At 37.4% G+C, this 16,868-nt stretch overlaps 1 protein-coding gene across 2 annotated transcripts in view; it reads right to left on the bottom strand.

The window, feature by feature from the left end:
- FDFT1 (farnesyl-diphosphate farnesyltransferase 1) overlaps nucleotides 1–16,429 on the bottom strand; it is a 387,885-nt gene extending 371,456 nt beyond the window's left edge. The window contains exon 1 of one of the 2 annotated variants that reach the window (XM_044062382.1): nucleotides 16,288–16,429. The gene's annotated coding sequence lies outside the window, so the exon portion shown is untranslated. The remainder of the gene's footprint in view (nucleotides 1–16,287) is intronic. The other variant, XM_044062381.1, reaches the window with a different exon arrangement.
- Nucleotides 16,430–16,868: the final 439 nt, after the last annotated feature.

The raw sequence follows: 16,868 nt of genomic DNA, 5'->3' as shown, positions 1-16,868 counted from the left end.
CCTCCTAATAAATGCCCATGATACATAGAGGCACAACTGGGTTGGATTGCATAGCTAGGCTTTTAAAGGCCACAACTCCTGTTAGCCTAGTACATAAATATGAACTTATGAAAATCATAAAAGTGTTAGTTGTTGAATTGATTTCTGTTAACTTTTCACTTTTAGCTAACCATTGTGTGTTAATAATACTTGGGATTACTCATATAGAGACAGTAAGGAGTATCCTGGTCAGTCTAAGTACGAAACACATATGAAGGCTTAAAGTGAGATGGTTTTATTGGTGAGAGGGCTAGTGGCATTTAGCAGTGCCTTGTACACATGCAGGCTAAAAAACCAAACTTTTCCCTATAAAAGTATGCCTGAAACTATACACAGTAACTCAGTTATGTAAAAAGCAACTAGTTTCTGAGGTGAGGAGCATTGTCCCATGGATCTACTCCTACATAGCCTAGTTTTTGCTTATAGCCTCAAAAGGACCCAAACTACTCCACTATTAACTCCTCTTGTACCACACCCTTGTAGTTCACCTAGAAAGGCCTGACGTCATGAATATGTACTTTCCCAATTTGTCAGTCACCAGTCTGGTGGATATGGGTAAGCTGAGACAATATAGCAATTGTCTCATGTTCACCGACAACCAACTAATCCTTAGAGAAACAGATACAGCACATGAGAGATGTAATTACACAATGTCATTCATTGGTGTCAAGACTCTTGCATACAAGCACTCAAAATAACAATCCAGTTAGCAGCACACACGCACACAATGTGATGAACACAAGACCAACATATGCTGGGGCACTAAAAACAATCTTCCTAAACCCCAAAGACTTCCCAGACACTCGACCCACATCATTTATCCTCAACAAGCTCAAAAGCACTCTATCAAGACAACATCCAACACCACACATTCAGCCACACCACTTTGAGCCTCAACTACAAAGCCCATAAGGTGAGACACCACACTACCCAATACTCTAGTTGTAGGAAATTCCATCGTAAGACATTCAAATGCCCTACTCACCATGCTGAACAAGGAGAAAAAAAATCAAGGTCAGTTGCCTACCAAGTACCAGGATCCGTCAAGTCACTCATGCACTCACTGCACAAACAAAGGATGATTGACTTTAATAACTGGCTTAGCTTTTTTCAGGCAGTACCAAACTGACAAACTTTCAAACTTAGTAAAATCAGCCCAAGGGAATCTAAAGGTGTTACTGTTCAATACCACGAGCCTAAACAAGAAACTCTACTCCCTGCAAGCTCTCCTCACCTTGGAGAATGTAGAGATCTGTGCAGTTACCAAGACATGGTTTACAGCTGTGGACAGCACCCTGGCAGTGCAGGGATACAATGCCTTCCAAACATTTAGACCAGCTAATGTATTAGCAGGGACTAAAAGCAGAGGCTTTTTCATCTATATCAAAAAACATACCACAAGACTGGTCAAACAGGATGACACACTTGAGCTTCTCCATGTCCAGATTACTATAGGTAGAGCCCATATCATATCCTTGCAAGCTACAGATCACCCTCTATGACCCAAAAAACCTATAGCTCATAGTTAGATCTAGAAGAGACGCTTATCATTCAATCTAATACCATACTCAAGGAGGAAATTAACTACCCCTATATAAACTGAAAATCATACATGACCCCAAATTTGCACACCTAGAGATTCCTTGACTTTGAAATCACCAACTCCCTGGACCAGTTGGTCCATTAGCCCACGGGGGGCGGCAAACATACTGTTCTGGTACTCACAAATATGACAGAACACTGCACCCCCACCCCCAGTGTAGTGTCTCTCTGGTAAGTTCAGACCATACAGCTGTCACCTTCTGAATAAAAGTCAATACTGTAACAGCCAGGAACTACTCTAATGCAAACTACCTATTATTAAGTGATAACCTGCTAAAATTTCAAGCCCCTCCAAACCTTAAGAATACAGTTGCCTATACAGAACTGTACAAATAATCCCTTTGCAATCATGCTAACAGTTGCAAAGAGAAAGATGTGCTTACCAGAAACAAGCCCAAAGAAAACTAATAAATAAATAAAAAACACCCTGATAGAATCAAAGCAAAAACAGATTATATAACAAGTCATAGTGAAAATAGTGCAACACCCAGCAGGATAAAAACTCTGCCATAAGACTAAACAAACAACTAAGAGGGCAAATAAATCTACCAAAGCCAATTCGGAGGTAAAAATTGCCTCACAGACTTGATGATACGTATATATTACCTGGAGCATTATTTTCCTTCAGCCTTTTTAATTTGTTTCTTTATTTCTGATATAAGAACATTTTTGTCTATTTTCCTTATTTGCTCTAAACATTTCTGTATAATCTTTTTTAATCAAATTCATTTTTAATGTTCTGCACCACTGTTCTGTGCATTCATTTTTTTCATAGTGTTTTAAAGAGTCTAGAATTACTTCGGCATCTATACATGTCCGTTTATTTTAAGGGATATACTGTTGAGATTAGGCCTTGCTCTCATTTTGGAACTATGGCTAATTTATGTAAGCTATCAGGAGTCAGACAGTAAGAATGTAATTTGACTGTTTTAGACTACTGGAAACCTTCCGCTGTAGGATCTTCTGAAACTCTGCATTCATTTTAATGAATGGTAATAAAACTTTTTTTCTGTTTTTCATAGTTTTAACTTTATTTTGTATATATCTTCTTGCAGTTTCAATAAACCATTTGATAATGTCCTTTACACAATTTTCTAGCACCAAAGCTAAGATATCAAATAACTGAATGTTTGAATACACAAGTTAAGGACATAGTTATCGGGAGAATTGTTTTGATGTCATTGGAGATCTTGGATGCCTTTAATGCTTACTACTCACACTTTATACTAGTAAGGGTTCACAGAATGAGATAAGGAATGCTGGAGAAGAATATTTATTCAATCTTGACATTTCCAACCCATTCTAAGACATTCTGCCACACTGACTGAACCTATAATGATGCAGGAGATATAAATGGCTATGTCTAAATTAGCTCTGGGCAAATCCTTTAATCCAGATGGACTCCCTCAAGAGGCAGGTTGCTGAGGGGTACAGAGCTTTAAAGACAACTTTCTGTTGCAGATTAATCATATTTTGTCATTGAGATTTTCCACATAATCCTGGAAATCAGCCATCATTTATGTGATTTTTAAATCCAAATAAGGAGCCATGACATCTCTCTGAATATAGACCCATATCAGATTTAAATCATAATTATAAACTTTTTATGATTATTCTAGTTACCCATGTTCCTCAATACATTCCCTCTATGATCCACCTGAATCAATCTGATTTTATCCCAGTTGGTCTACATCTGATAAATTAGCAAAGACAATACTGCTGGTGGAAGATGCCTCTGTATCAGGTAACACATTATTACTCACCAGTATAGATGCCAAGAAGGCATTCGACAGTGTGAATTGGATATAAATAACTACTGTCATGGAACATATGAGCCCTCCCCACAGTTTATACAACTGATCCTCAGTTTTTATAGCAGCAAAAGTAAAGGTTATGGCCAGGCTTTCTTCTCCCATTACTCATCACTGACATGAGACAGGGGTGCCTGCTATATCCCCTCTTTTTTGTTATCTATCTTCAACCATTGGCTACAACATTGAGACCCTCCATTTTGGAGGGATACTCCCATTAGAGTTTACCTTACAGGCTGTCACTAAATGCCAATGATTTACTGCACTATTTGGCAAACCTGGAAAGGGATCTTCCACTGCTTATACAATTTCTTTCCGAATTTGACATGATTTCTAGATCTAGGATTAACATTTTGAATATGGAAAATATCCAAATCATCTATTACTCCTCAGTTAATATGCAATCGGAGCATTCATTCTTAATGGACAAGAACAAAATTATCTCAGGATCTTTTTTTCTAACACATTCTCTTCTTCATTGGCTCTCACCTTTAAAGCAGTAGTAAGATTAATGGACTGATGGTGAAATGGAAGGGGCTATATTTGGACTTGTCTCAGAGAGTTCAGGAAATTAATTGGTTTAGCCTTCCTTTATTGATTTACTCTATATAGAGACTGTGGACTGCATAGTCAGGGGACTCCTTTAGTGATATGTAGAAATACATTATTGATTTGATTTGGGCAAGTGACAAACACAGAACAGATTGGAACATATTCTCATTATCAACTTCTATTGGAAGCACATGATTCCCGGACATGGAGATGCATATCACAGCAGTCAGCATTAAGGATCCCATTGAATTATTCTCTACTACTCAATATTCTCATTGAAAAAAAGATGCTTAGCCTTGAGACAGGCAATTTTAGGGAGACATATTTGATTACTGATGTTAGAAGGGATGCCCAGAGGAAGATGTCCTCTGTGGTGATCCTAAAACACAAATGCCACAAACTGGGCTCTGTAATATTTCTGGTTGCATACAATAAGAGACAAACTTTTCCATCCATCATGTCAGGCGAAACTGTGGTTATGGAAGCAGCTGCATTTCTGGTATCAGCTTACTCGCACAAGTAGTATTTCCACCTGGGGCACCATTAGAAACTTTTATGGGTTGACTGAAGTACAAAAAACTTTACTGAGTTCTCATAAATTATCTTAGTTGGAAGTAGTAGCTCATAACAGATGAGGTTTCCTACAATCCCCTCATTAAGTGGTTCACTAGTGCTAGATCTTCTGATTATTCTGTAAAAATATCAGTAATTAGAGAGTATAAGATTTTAATAACAGAGGTTACCTGAATTAGATAAAGTTAAGAGACAATGGGATAGGAACCTGAATCTAACCTTAACTAGAAAACAGTGGTTGGAACTAATATTGGTCCCTAGATCTGCTACTGTCTCTGATTTTTAGCTGGTAATGCTGATTTAGATATTTTATACTACTCTAGAATGGCTAGGATGTTTCCTTCAATGCCATTTTATTGTTGGAAGTGCCTGGTGGAGGGATTTGCGGATTAACTTTATATTTTTAAGAATTCTTCTATGTTGGGGGTATTAAAGGCAAAGTTACAGCTTGTTCTGAACAAATTGTGGGATGGTAATGAAAAGTTGATTCTGCAGCTGTATGTATTAGGCTGGTGGGGCAACTGACTTGTAATGGGAAAGAATAGGGAGTTGTATCTTTTGATGGTTGTAGCAAAGAAATGCATTACTAATAGGCAGATGCAAGCTACCCTTCCTCAAACAGAAAAACTGTTTGCACTTTAGAGAATATGAGAGCATTCAAAATTACAGTGGATCACAATGTTGTTAAAGATAAGATTTTAAAGTGTTATATGGGAGAGAGCTCAATTAGATTAAAAGACTTAACTTTTGCTTTTATTGTTATCAGTGATAATTCACACTTTCCTGTTTATACTAGGATTGAAGTTAGTAATTAGTCAGAATTACTTGTTATTAATTTGTAAATATGTTAATTCTTTGTTGGATGTTTCTTAATTGATTTAATAAAATATTAAAAAGGTAATTGACTATGCTGATGATAAACAAGAACTATGGAGAATTAATCGGGATCTAGATAAAGACTTTGATTCAGCAAATCAGTCTTATTTAAGGACTTAGACAAATACAGGTTTCCAAGTAATTTTATCAGAATACATTTACATATGTTAAATTGTGATATTTTCCTTCTCAGTCAATAAAGATAAGCAAGGGCACAAAACAAGTTGTCCCACGTCTTCTTTATTATTTGGTTTGGCTGTTAAGCCTCTAGCCAATCACATATAATTTAACAGGCATATAGAAGGATTTAAAATAAATGATGGCATACTTCAAAATTCAGTTATTTGCTAATGACATATGGCTAACAATAGCCAATACTGATTATTCATTAACAAATATACAACATTCATTGCAATATTTTGAACTAATGGGAGATCTTCATTTTGAATAAAACTAATACTTTATTACTTAAAAAATTTTAATTTGATGAAAACTGCTAATGGGATGCTAAAAATATTAAATATTAAAGGGTTACATTTACATGTAATTGTCAAGATAGCAGCAATAAATTATAAAGTAATGTTGTAACAATAATAAAAATGAATTACTATTTTCTATGAATATGTTGATTTTAATAAAAATGGTTATTTTATCCCAATACGATATGCTATATAGATGCCTTCTTTATTTCCTTCAAAAAAAAAAACACATTAATCAATTTAATGACATTTGTTTGAAGTTGTTATGGCATGAGAACAAACCTAGAAGAGTTCTGGGACATCATGTAAGATAAAAGAGGGATTGTGATATAGAATTTCATGACTTAGAAACATTTGTTATAGTCTCAGTTTTTAAAACAGCTTTATGGATAAATTCTGACTGTTTGGCCTACTGTAAAATGCATGAAATTATCAGATTAAGTAAATAAAAATTTTCATTATACATTTACACATCTTAGATTTAACAATAATTATTATAATATAAAATGGGTGTTGAAGAAATATTTAATAAGAACTAGCAATACAACAGATTCTGCTTACATAAACAATGTATTAAAATGTTTGGAAATGTTATACATACACACCCAGAAGTAGAAGCATGCTGTTTCACAGAATGTCTTGACAGTCTGAAGTTTCACAAAAATGTTATCTTTTGGAGTGTAAGACAGGCTAAAGTGATTAACGCAGACATTTTAATGAGTAAATGTGAAGGCAATTTAATCTCTAAAGTTAATTTAATGTCAAGTATAATTAAAGAATGCCCATCCACTCCTGATTTTCTACACAATTACACAAATGGTTAACAAGGTAGATTATATTTATCCAAATATACAAAATAAATAAAAAATATAAATGCTGCATCATTGGGATTGTGATTACTAAATGAGCTGCCCAACTGTAACTACAGTAAAAAAGCAAATCCTAAAAAAAACTTCTGTTGCTATTTAATTCTCCATTTCCCAGATGTATAGCCAAATCTCAACTCCCACTTCTCTGAAGCTTATTAACAATACCCAGGAAAATAACTATAGTGAGCTGGGAAAATTAGGTGAATCCTACATTTACAGCATTTATAAATACTGTCCCTGTTGTGTGTCCAAAATAAATGTCTACTACTAAGATGAAAACAAATACAATAAGCACTGAATAAACTTACTGATTAAAGATAAAACTTAATAGAAAAATATTAACGTGTGTTTGGCTGTTCAATGAACATTAGTGATGTATATAGTAAGAAATGATGTAAACACTTGTGTAAATAGTAATTTGTTTTATTTTGTTACAGTGTTTGTTCCTGTATATAAAACTGCAATAAAAATATTAAAAAGTACTAATAGCCAATTAATCAAAACCTATTAAGGAAGCAACCAAAAAAAAGACATGATCCAGAAGCAGTGTAAGATTTAATGGAGAGGATTTTTGTTACCCCCCCCCCCTCCACTGGCCATCTAGCCCTGCTGTCTCTGCCACTCTTCTGAGATGTTCAATCTTCAGGCATGAAAGTCCATTTAAGAGAACTGTCATTCACATGCTAGAGACTGCAGTGCCTACCTAACTACCTCTGTCTGGTGGCTTGGGTGTTCTACAGTTGTTACTCACAGAGACTGCCTACACACTATCACACATGCCTACTCCCGCTGAATGTGATACCACTGTGCAGTATGGCTGTCACTAGGCCCATAGTCTTGCATGATGTACCTTCACTTCTCTAGGTGTTGCCAATGCAGGAGGCTGAACTGCCTCCCTCCACCAGGACAGGCGAGTTTGTGTTAGCTTAGCCACAACCATTCCCACTCTGCCCACTAGTGCTCATCTTGTTAATTGAACCTAGGATGTCAGAGTCTGATTCAAGGCTTTATCCCTCTACACCACAGGGCCAGAGTGTAGAGGTTAAGTTTTAATGGTCTAGCTATCGGACATCTATCTCACCTTCTGTTTTTTTTTTTCTGCATTTGTTATTTTGCTAATCATCACCCTTGTGGAAAAAAAAAAAGTCTGTCTCTAAACAAATGAATTGAACTTTAGGATGATTGGTGACGCTGTAATGTAATGTAAATGTCTCACCCAGCTTTGTGGCATAGAAGGATGAAGCCCTAAATGTAACCCAGATGACCCAAGTAAATTTAGTGGCTTGGGCAGTTAAGGAACCAGGCAAGGGTTTGTGATGCATGGCAATTCATCTATTTCGGGCAGAGGGCTGTATGTTTCTGCCTGCAATTACAGACTCTCTGGTGGAGACTGGGAGTATTTCCTGCTTGTAAGCAGGCTATAAAGGTGGAGACTGGGAGTATTTCCTGCTTGTAAGCAGGCTATAAATGGTTGGTAGCTGGGGGGGGGGGGTTGAATGGGCAGGCATAGTAAGTGGCAATGCTCATAACATCATACTCACTCCATCCCTGGTACAGCCTTCCCTCTACCCTTCATAAATCAAAAAAAAGGTGTTGCTCCTCCCCTCCACCAAAACATTTGTACTGTCCATTCCCTTGTTATTGCTGTTATATTTGGAGCTTTTCTCTCGGACTATTAACTCTTCTAGATTTAGCAAAAACTGCACTCAGCAATTCGTACTTGACAGGACTTTGGTATCCCACCCTGCCAATTTTACCACTGCTGGAACACTACCTGATACCATAAGTGATCACCTACCACCCTATGTCCTCAGAACCAATACTGATCTAACTAAGAAACACTCTGAAATGCATAGGCAACCTAACAAACTTCTCTCTGGAAAGGTTTAACAAAGCACTAAAACATATAAATTGGTCAAGCCTGAAGTATTTCCCTCTGAGGCAGTGCAACATTTTAATACTACTTTTCTAACCACACTTAATACATATACCTCTATGTATATAAAAAGAATTAGAAATACTCCTGCTCCTTGGCTAACCAAATCATGTAAAACATTATGAAAGAAAGAGACAAAGCTTGAAGCTACTGGCAGAAAAAAATCAAAAATAATGTAAATCTACAATTATTCACACAACTCTGCAATCAAATAAAAAACAAGTTAAAAGAAAAAATATATCGTATTCATATCCAACATAAGCATAGAGCTAACCTAAAAAAGTTCTGGCTCTCCAGCTCATCCCTTCTCAACCCTGGGTCCAAAAAAGACCCTCTGGCATTGCCCTGACACCTCATCTCTTCAAATAGCTAATGACTTCAGCACTTATTTTATAAAATCTATTGCTAAATTAATCTCAAACTCCCGCAACACTATCTCTTCTTTTTATATAGTTACCATCAGTCCTGCCTCCTCATCACCTACTGTCCAGCACCTAGAAGAGTACAACTTCCCATTTCTCCTCCCATAACTCTTCCCAATTTTCTCTTCAATCTGTCCCTACAAGTCTTATAAAAACTAATACATATACTTAAACCTTGTTCTACCTCTGCAAATAACCTCTCCTCAGAGTACCTTAAATTGATGCAGACTCCACTGCAGACCCCATCAATATTTTCATTAATAGATCCCTCCCAGAATCTAATATCCCATGTTTAGAAAATGCCTCACATTATTGCCATTAGTAAAGAAGGTGACACCACTGAATTAGCTAACTTTTGACCAACAGCCACTTTATTTCCCATTTGTAAAATACTAGAAAAATGCATCCAGCAACAATGTTTGCAATTTGTATTGCAAAACAAGCTATTTACCTATACCCAGAATGATTTCCATCCAGTTCACACTACCTCCACAGCTACTAAATAAGACTAGTGAAACTGGTAATCTTGTATCAGCATTATTTCCTAACCTATCAAAAGCCTTCAACACATCTCGCACTTCCTACTCCTCACTAGACTCTCCGGTCTGGGACTATCCCCTCCCTCTATACAATGGTCACAGCTACCTTACTAATAGACAACAAGCAGTAAAATGTCAAGGTTACAACTCTCCTTTTCTGCACACCCCCACAGGTGTCCCTCAAGGATCCATCCTTGATTCTTTCCTCTTTAATATTTTTATCAATAATCTGTACACTTCCTCATCCCTAGGAACACTCGTACAATATGCAGATAACTCCACTATCATCTACTCTTCTCCCACACTTCCACACCTGCATAATATTACTGAACAAACATTCAACTCCATCAAAATCTGGCTTACCAACTCTCAACTCTTTCTGCTCCCCCCCCAAAAAAAAAAACAAGCTACTTGTCTTTATGCAAAAAAATAAATAAATAAATAAATAAATAAAAAAATCGCTCTCCTGATATAAATCACTTTAAGATCCTCTCTGCTAATAATACAGAAATTGAAATAGTCACTCACACTAAATTACTAGGAGTTATAATAGATCAACTTAAGTTAGATCCCCATATCCAGCATAACATTAAGAAAACACAACAGAAACTAAGCATGCAGTATATGAACAGACACTTCCTTAATGAATCAGCAAAAGTTGCACTTGACAAATCTTACCTCCTGCCCTCTCTTCTATATGGGGCCACAATTCTGGCTAACTTGCAATTCTCCATGAGTTCTACAAAAGCTGCTACAACAAAGTTGCCAAATAAGCCATTAACACAGTTACCAGCACACACCACTGTAAACCTCAACATTCACTGCAATGGCTTAAACTTCCTAACCATCTCCATTATGTGCATCTCATAACCATATACATCATTCATAAACCTTTAGTATGCCCAGCCTTCAGTCATATAGTGAATTTAGTCCCTAACTGAACTCTGATGTCAGAAGATAAAAAACTCTTAGCTGTCTCCAGCCCATCCAAATTACTTAGCCAAATCGTATGTTCTTATTCAGTAGCTAAAATCTGGAACTCCCTTCTCCTTACACTGGAATAACATCTAACCCGTCTTCCTTCATATCCTCCTAAAAAGAATACCTAAACAAAGCCTGGATATGCTCCTGCTCCAGTCCTGGCTGACATAACTTTCAATGCCCCCTTCACTTCTACTCTTTTTCTTTCTAGATTCACAAATTATACTTTACTCTTATCTATCCTTCACTCTTCCTCGATTCTCATTCCTTCCTTCCAGTCATCCTTGCTCCTTTTATTCTCTCTCCTAGCTTCCATGCAAGACTACTCAGCATCCCTCATTCTTTTATATCCCTACAGCTGATCTCAGATTCCTCTCTCCAACTCTGCTCTGGGTGTCACCTGAACTATCCTCTTCTCTCATGTTCTCTCACTTCTCACATCCACTTTTCTCTTTCTATAACTGTCCTCTTCTCTCAATTGCATTTCTCTGCCTTCTTTCTAATATAGTGACCAACCTTTAGCAACAATCTTTCTCCAATGTTACTATTTGTATACTCTGTTAATATAGTACATATGCTGCCCAAAATATATATCTCTGTATTTAATCCAGTATAGAAATGAATGTAATATTCATTATTCCACATCTGATGACTAACTATTAACCATTTCTATAATTTGAACAATAAGAATGTATAGTTATGTATAATTGCAACAATAATTGTAGTCTGTTAAGTCTGGAGCTTTTCTCTCCAGGCCTCTGCTGAAAATGGGAACTTTTGACCAAGTTGGACGTTCCCGGTAAACAATTGTCAAATAAATAAAATAAATAAAAACATGACCTTGCAGCTGGAAATTCCTGGATAACAAATGTAATAAATAAACCACAAATAAATAGGTGACTAAAAAGACAAATGAAAGGTCAGGGAGGAACAGTGTTCTGCATTTAGGAGCTGTAGGTTGCCTGAAGCATGATGCTGTGGTTTGTTAAGCTGAGTCACCTGAGTTTACGAGGAAAACTACATTAATTTTTCTTGTAAAATGTAACCGGATTGTGAAGAGGCAGACTTTAATAAGTAGTATATGTTTGTAGTCTATCAGTTTGGTGATAAAGATTTCATAAGTATGTACATTCTTGGGTGAGGGCACATATTCAAATGTGGGTTTTAGTGCACTGACACTAAAGGCTAGTCTGGCTTCCCATGTTGAGAAATTGGTATACAAAGTAGGCCTCATGCAGCTGTGAGGCGACATTAGTATGGACTGTATCAAACACAAATGAAATGAAGTACTGTACAGTATGGACTGTATCAAACACAAATTAAATGAAGTACTGTATAACACCGAAGTGCAGTGGTGGAGCTGCGATAGCATTGTCGCCTCACAGTAAGACGTTGTCCCGTTTGATTCTCAGCTAGAGCGTCTTCTGTGTGGAGACATGTGTGAATGGGTGTACCTTCCTTAAAGGTTGTGCGTCAGGGCGAGCAACTCGGCACGTAAAAATCTACTGCCAATCATTAGCGGACCGGAGTTCCGCTCTGGCAACCCCTAACCAGGAAAAGCCGAAAGTCACAACAACTGTATAACACCAAAGTCTGGAATGACAGTGTATGGAGAAAAAAATCAGAAATGCAGGAAACCGACATTCACTCTGGTACAATGTGTCTTTGATTATGTCTGAACAAATTTATCATATGGAAGTCAAAATTTAGTGTTCCTCTAAATACCTGAACTAGCAGGATGTGGTACATATTCTGTAAAACATACCGCTCAACCCCTTAGTACAAGAAATCTAGACAAAAGGCAAAATGTCGGGCAAAGGCACAAAAATATGGACAGATTTTAAATGCTGCTCTTATAAATTTAGGAAGTTGCTAGAATAACAGTTTTTGTGTTGGCATGTATTTTCTGAAGGATATGAAGTCTAAAACTCAAATGTCTGTCATTTAGTGAGTTCAATGAGGAACAGACAAAAAATATTAGACAAAAATCTAGGCATTGAGCAAAAATCTGGACAGTTGAGAGGTATACTGCAAAAACATATGATTTTGCTATGCTTTATTAGGAACTGTCCAAAATAGCTGTGACACCATTCACAAGTGATGCTCTTTACAGATCCATCCATCCATCCATCCTCAACCCCTTTTTCCCCCATTTCTGCACATGGGGTCAGGGTGTCACTTCAACTGTGACAATCATCTTGAGCTAAGGTTTATAACACCTGGTGGCTAGCCCTGCTGTGGTAGTTCATCAGTACCACTCGTACGCATACACACTTGCACCTATGACCAATTTAGAGTGTCCAATCCACCTACTGCATTGTCTTTGGAATGTGGGAGGAACCGGAGCACCTGCAGGAAACCCAGATGCACAAGGAGAAAAAAACCTTTTTACTGTGTACATTATCTTTCACCACTTAATAGCGTGACTGAAATTAAACTGTATATGAATGTTACACCTGTTTTAGTTAGTTAGTCTCCTGATACTGAATTATTGTAATGACCCCCCCCCCTAAAAAGGAACATTTATTCAATTTTTATTACATTTATTTATCCAGTAACATCCATGTTTTCATGATCACAGCAACGTGTAAAAGGCCTTCTATAATTAATTTTATAAGTACTGATTAGGTTTGTGTATGCAAGTAAATGTAACTGGTTATTTTAATTATATAAACTATAGTGTGTGTGTGTGTGTGTGTTCATTTGTTGTAGGAATCTGAATTACTAAGAAGGAAGAGTCATTAATATAGACACCACATGTGAACTTCAGCAGGATAGCAGAACTAAAGCAATCATGGTATGTGTATGCTATATTTGAAACAAATCGCTAGTAATGTCAGCTCCAACGAACGGTGCAGAAAGTAATGCAATGAGTAGCGTAACACTATCTGCTGGTAATCCACTGCAAAAATAAACTGCCAAAATGCCGGTAACTCCACAAACTGCTTTATTCCACAAACAGGATAAACGTTTATCATTTTGGCAGTTTATTTTTGCGGTGGATTACCAGCAGATAGTGTTACGCTACTCATTGCATTACTTTCTGCACCGTTCATTGGAGCTGACATTACTAGCGATTTGTTTCAAGTGTAGTGTGGTGCTTCTTGTTCTTTCTTCATGTGTATGCTATATGCTTGTGCCCTTTGGGGATTCCCATCCTGTTTGCCCAATCCGAAACAGCAAGTTCACATACTTTTACAAGCTGCTGTTTTACTCTGTGTAACTCTTCAGTCATTTATAAGGGTAACGTTTTGAACAGAATGAGGCTTACAAAGCTTAGTTCTGCACTTTACCACCAGAACTACTGTATAAAGCCCCCATGACAATGTGGTCAGTTATACACAATGATTTGTTTTTGAGTTACAATTTGTAAATCTGGTAGGTGAGATGGTCTACTGACCCTTTTCAGTCATGACCCAGGTGCATTAAATATTACCTGAATTAATTTGAAAATGCCAGTGCAATGTTAGAAGCAAAACAGTAAATAGTGATAGCACAAAAATTCACCAAGCTACAAAAATTCACTAGTCTACAATGATGAGCAAAGGTAGACGCACACAAATATCTTATTTAGGAGCTAACAGTGTTCTCCTGGAGGCTAACATCCCATTGTGACTAAAAATGTTTGGCTGTAGGATGAGTGTTATTACTTAACAGGAGTATAGTTGTTTGGGATTCCACCGTTTTACTCATGTTTCTGCTTTGCACAGCAAACATTCTGCATCCTGTATTAATTTACACATTAGGTCAGTCATAGGCGGAGCACATTACAATATGCAAAGCTAAATCCACCTGCGTAACTGGCGCTGCCCTGTTTGCAGACGTGTAATGTACTGAAGCAATGGACCTCAGGGCATGCCTGACTACAAACAATATTGACAAAGTACACACTCGTTATTTATTCAACAGTGTGACTTGTCACACTAACACATTGTGAGCATAAACCACTTTTTTGTGCAAGCCTGTACTGTGGTGTGAGCGTTCATCTGGGGCTGCCTGCTTGATGTGTTACAGAGGCTTCTTACGATAGCCATCGTGATGTCCTGCAAAAAGCATTTCAAAGCTGACTCCTCAGAACTGTACACTGTAACTCATGCCATGCACTACCAACCCGAGGTCACCCCATCATATCTTTCTTACACTAAGCCACTGTACTTCATTTGGTCAAGACTTGTAATCCAAATTAGTTTCTGATGAAATTGTTTTATGTAGAGAAGGGGAACAGTACCCACAACCTACATGCAAGAATAGGGTTGCCACCTTTTCAAATGCCCAAAGTGGGATATTTTTGGTACAAATGGCAGATTTTGCAGGCTGAAACACACCCACAGCCAGTACACAAGACAGAACTTCACTTCTTTGCCTAAATAAAAGCTTATTCTTGTAGTATTGTAGTTGCTTATTCTGTTTCTTATAACATTTAGTTGTTTCTGATACAGAATAACTGTTTTATACAACTATTACATAAAATGTAGGCAATAATTTTGTCCTAAAATCTCAGGACATTTGCCATTTTTACAATTTTTTTACAGAACACAACTGACCAAAGAGGGACTGCCCCTCTCAAAGTGGGACAGGTGGTAACCCTATGCAAGAAGCTAAGCCCCCTGTATCCCCCAGCTAACTAACTCAGACAAGCCAAATATAACATCCATCCATAGCCCCTTTTCCCATTTTGCACATGGGGTTGGGGTGTCACTTCAACAGTGACGGTCATCTAGAGCCAAGTTTACACCGCCGGGTGGCTAGCCGATAAGCCACAGATATATCAGCTATAAATAATTTGGTCGGAAGTTCAACTAGTCTGTCAGTCTGAATCAAACGAACGTAGACGACTCTTTTCACTATAAAAAAAAAAAATCGCCTATGAAGAAATGGGCGAGAGTGTACATTTCCGAAACTGTTACACCCCCTAAAATAAGTGATCGTGATGTGTATAATGTGGCATTTTATTCACACACCTTGGAATGTTCTTAAAGGGGCAGGAGTTTCAGGGTCAGATCCCAGGAGTTCTCGCCTCCATACTGTAATTATATAACCAAAGGGGTCGTGATGACCTAACAAAGAGCAGAACTAGCAAGTAGATTCAGTTCCTCTTTGTAAACGTCCTTTAACAGGTGTTTATCTGTTATGTGAAAATCTTCTAGAAAAATACAATGCAGTTATAGGAAGTACACCGTTTGTGACCATTACATTCTGCGTACTTAACATTAGGTGATGTTATTAAAACACACACTCAAAACGGTTGCTTAGCTATGCATGTTAATCCACAGCTAATGCTTTTACACTTCATGTCAGTGAATAGTTAAACAGAGTTTAGCTAAGCAGAAGCCAGCTCCTTCCATCAAACCTTTTAACATTACGTAAGCATTACAATCAGGTTTAAGTTGCAGAACTCCCAAACTACCTGAGGACACATTTAAATAATTGCACTTAACACTGAATTTCCAGCAGTTTATTATGCAAAATACAATAAATGCATGTGGTAGCAGTGCTGTTTTCTCAGTAAATATATGAAGGAGTTGTTGGAACAGCACTATTCCGTTATCCGACTGTATCAGTAAATAACAACGTTTGTCTACATGGAAAATGATGCTATGACTAGTACCTGGATTTCCACAGTTTTTTGCTAGCAGAAATGGTCAATCACAGAGCAGTTGTTTCTGATGTTTGTTCTTCCCGGTAGCCTCTCGTAAAACGGTATAATTGACAGCTACCCAACTACACCGCTAATACCAGCTTCTGCATCTACTTAAAAAAAAGCATCTGCCAGTCACCTTGTGACGTAAGGTGGACTGATTACAATCATTGGCTGGGAGTGACTCGTATCAGTTGACGGTGACCAATAAAAGATTCAGTTCGCTGGTGGGACGATTCGGAATCTACACCTGGAGGACAGAGCTTAAGCTTTTCATCCCCCTCTACGTGATGCTTATTTTATACGCTCGGTTTAAGTATTCTGTGTACGGCACACAACTTCTATACCGTTAACTCACGCTTCAAAAATGTTATACGTTAACAAGAACCTAGCTTATTATCTCTCAAAAACCATACAGAGGGCAGCATTTAACATCTTACACACCGGCATCGGTGTATAGACTTGTATTAACACATGATGCACTGAAGCCCTTTTATGACTTTGGCTCTCAAATGTATCGATGCTCCTCCAACGTTTACTAACATTCCCAT

The sequence above is a fragment of the Protopterus annectens genome, chromosome 2.part1 (genome assembly GCF_019279795.1).
Source record: "Protopterus annectens isolate FY-2018-M chromosome 2.part1, PAN1.0, whole genome shotgun sequence".
NCBI classification, from domain to species: Eukaryota; Metazoa; Chordata; order Ceratodontiformes; family Protopteridae; genus Protopterus; species Protopterus annectens.
The sequence above is the reverse complement of the archived record's forward strand: the minus strand, read 5'-3'. Positions and strand labels throughout refer to the sequence as shown.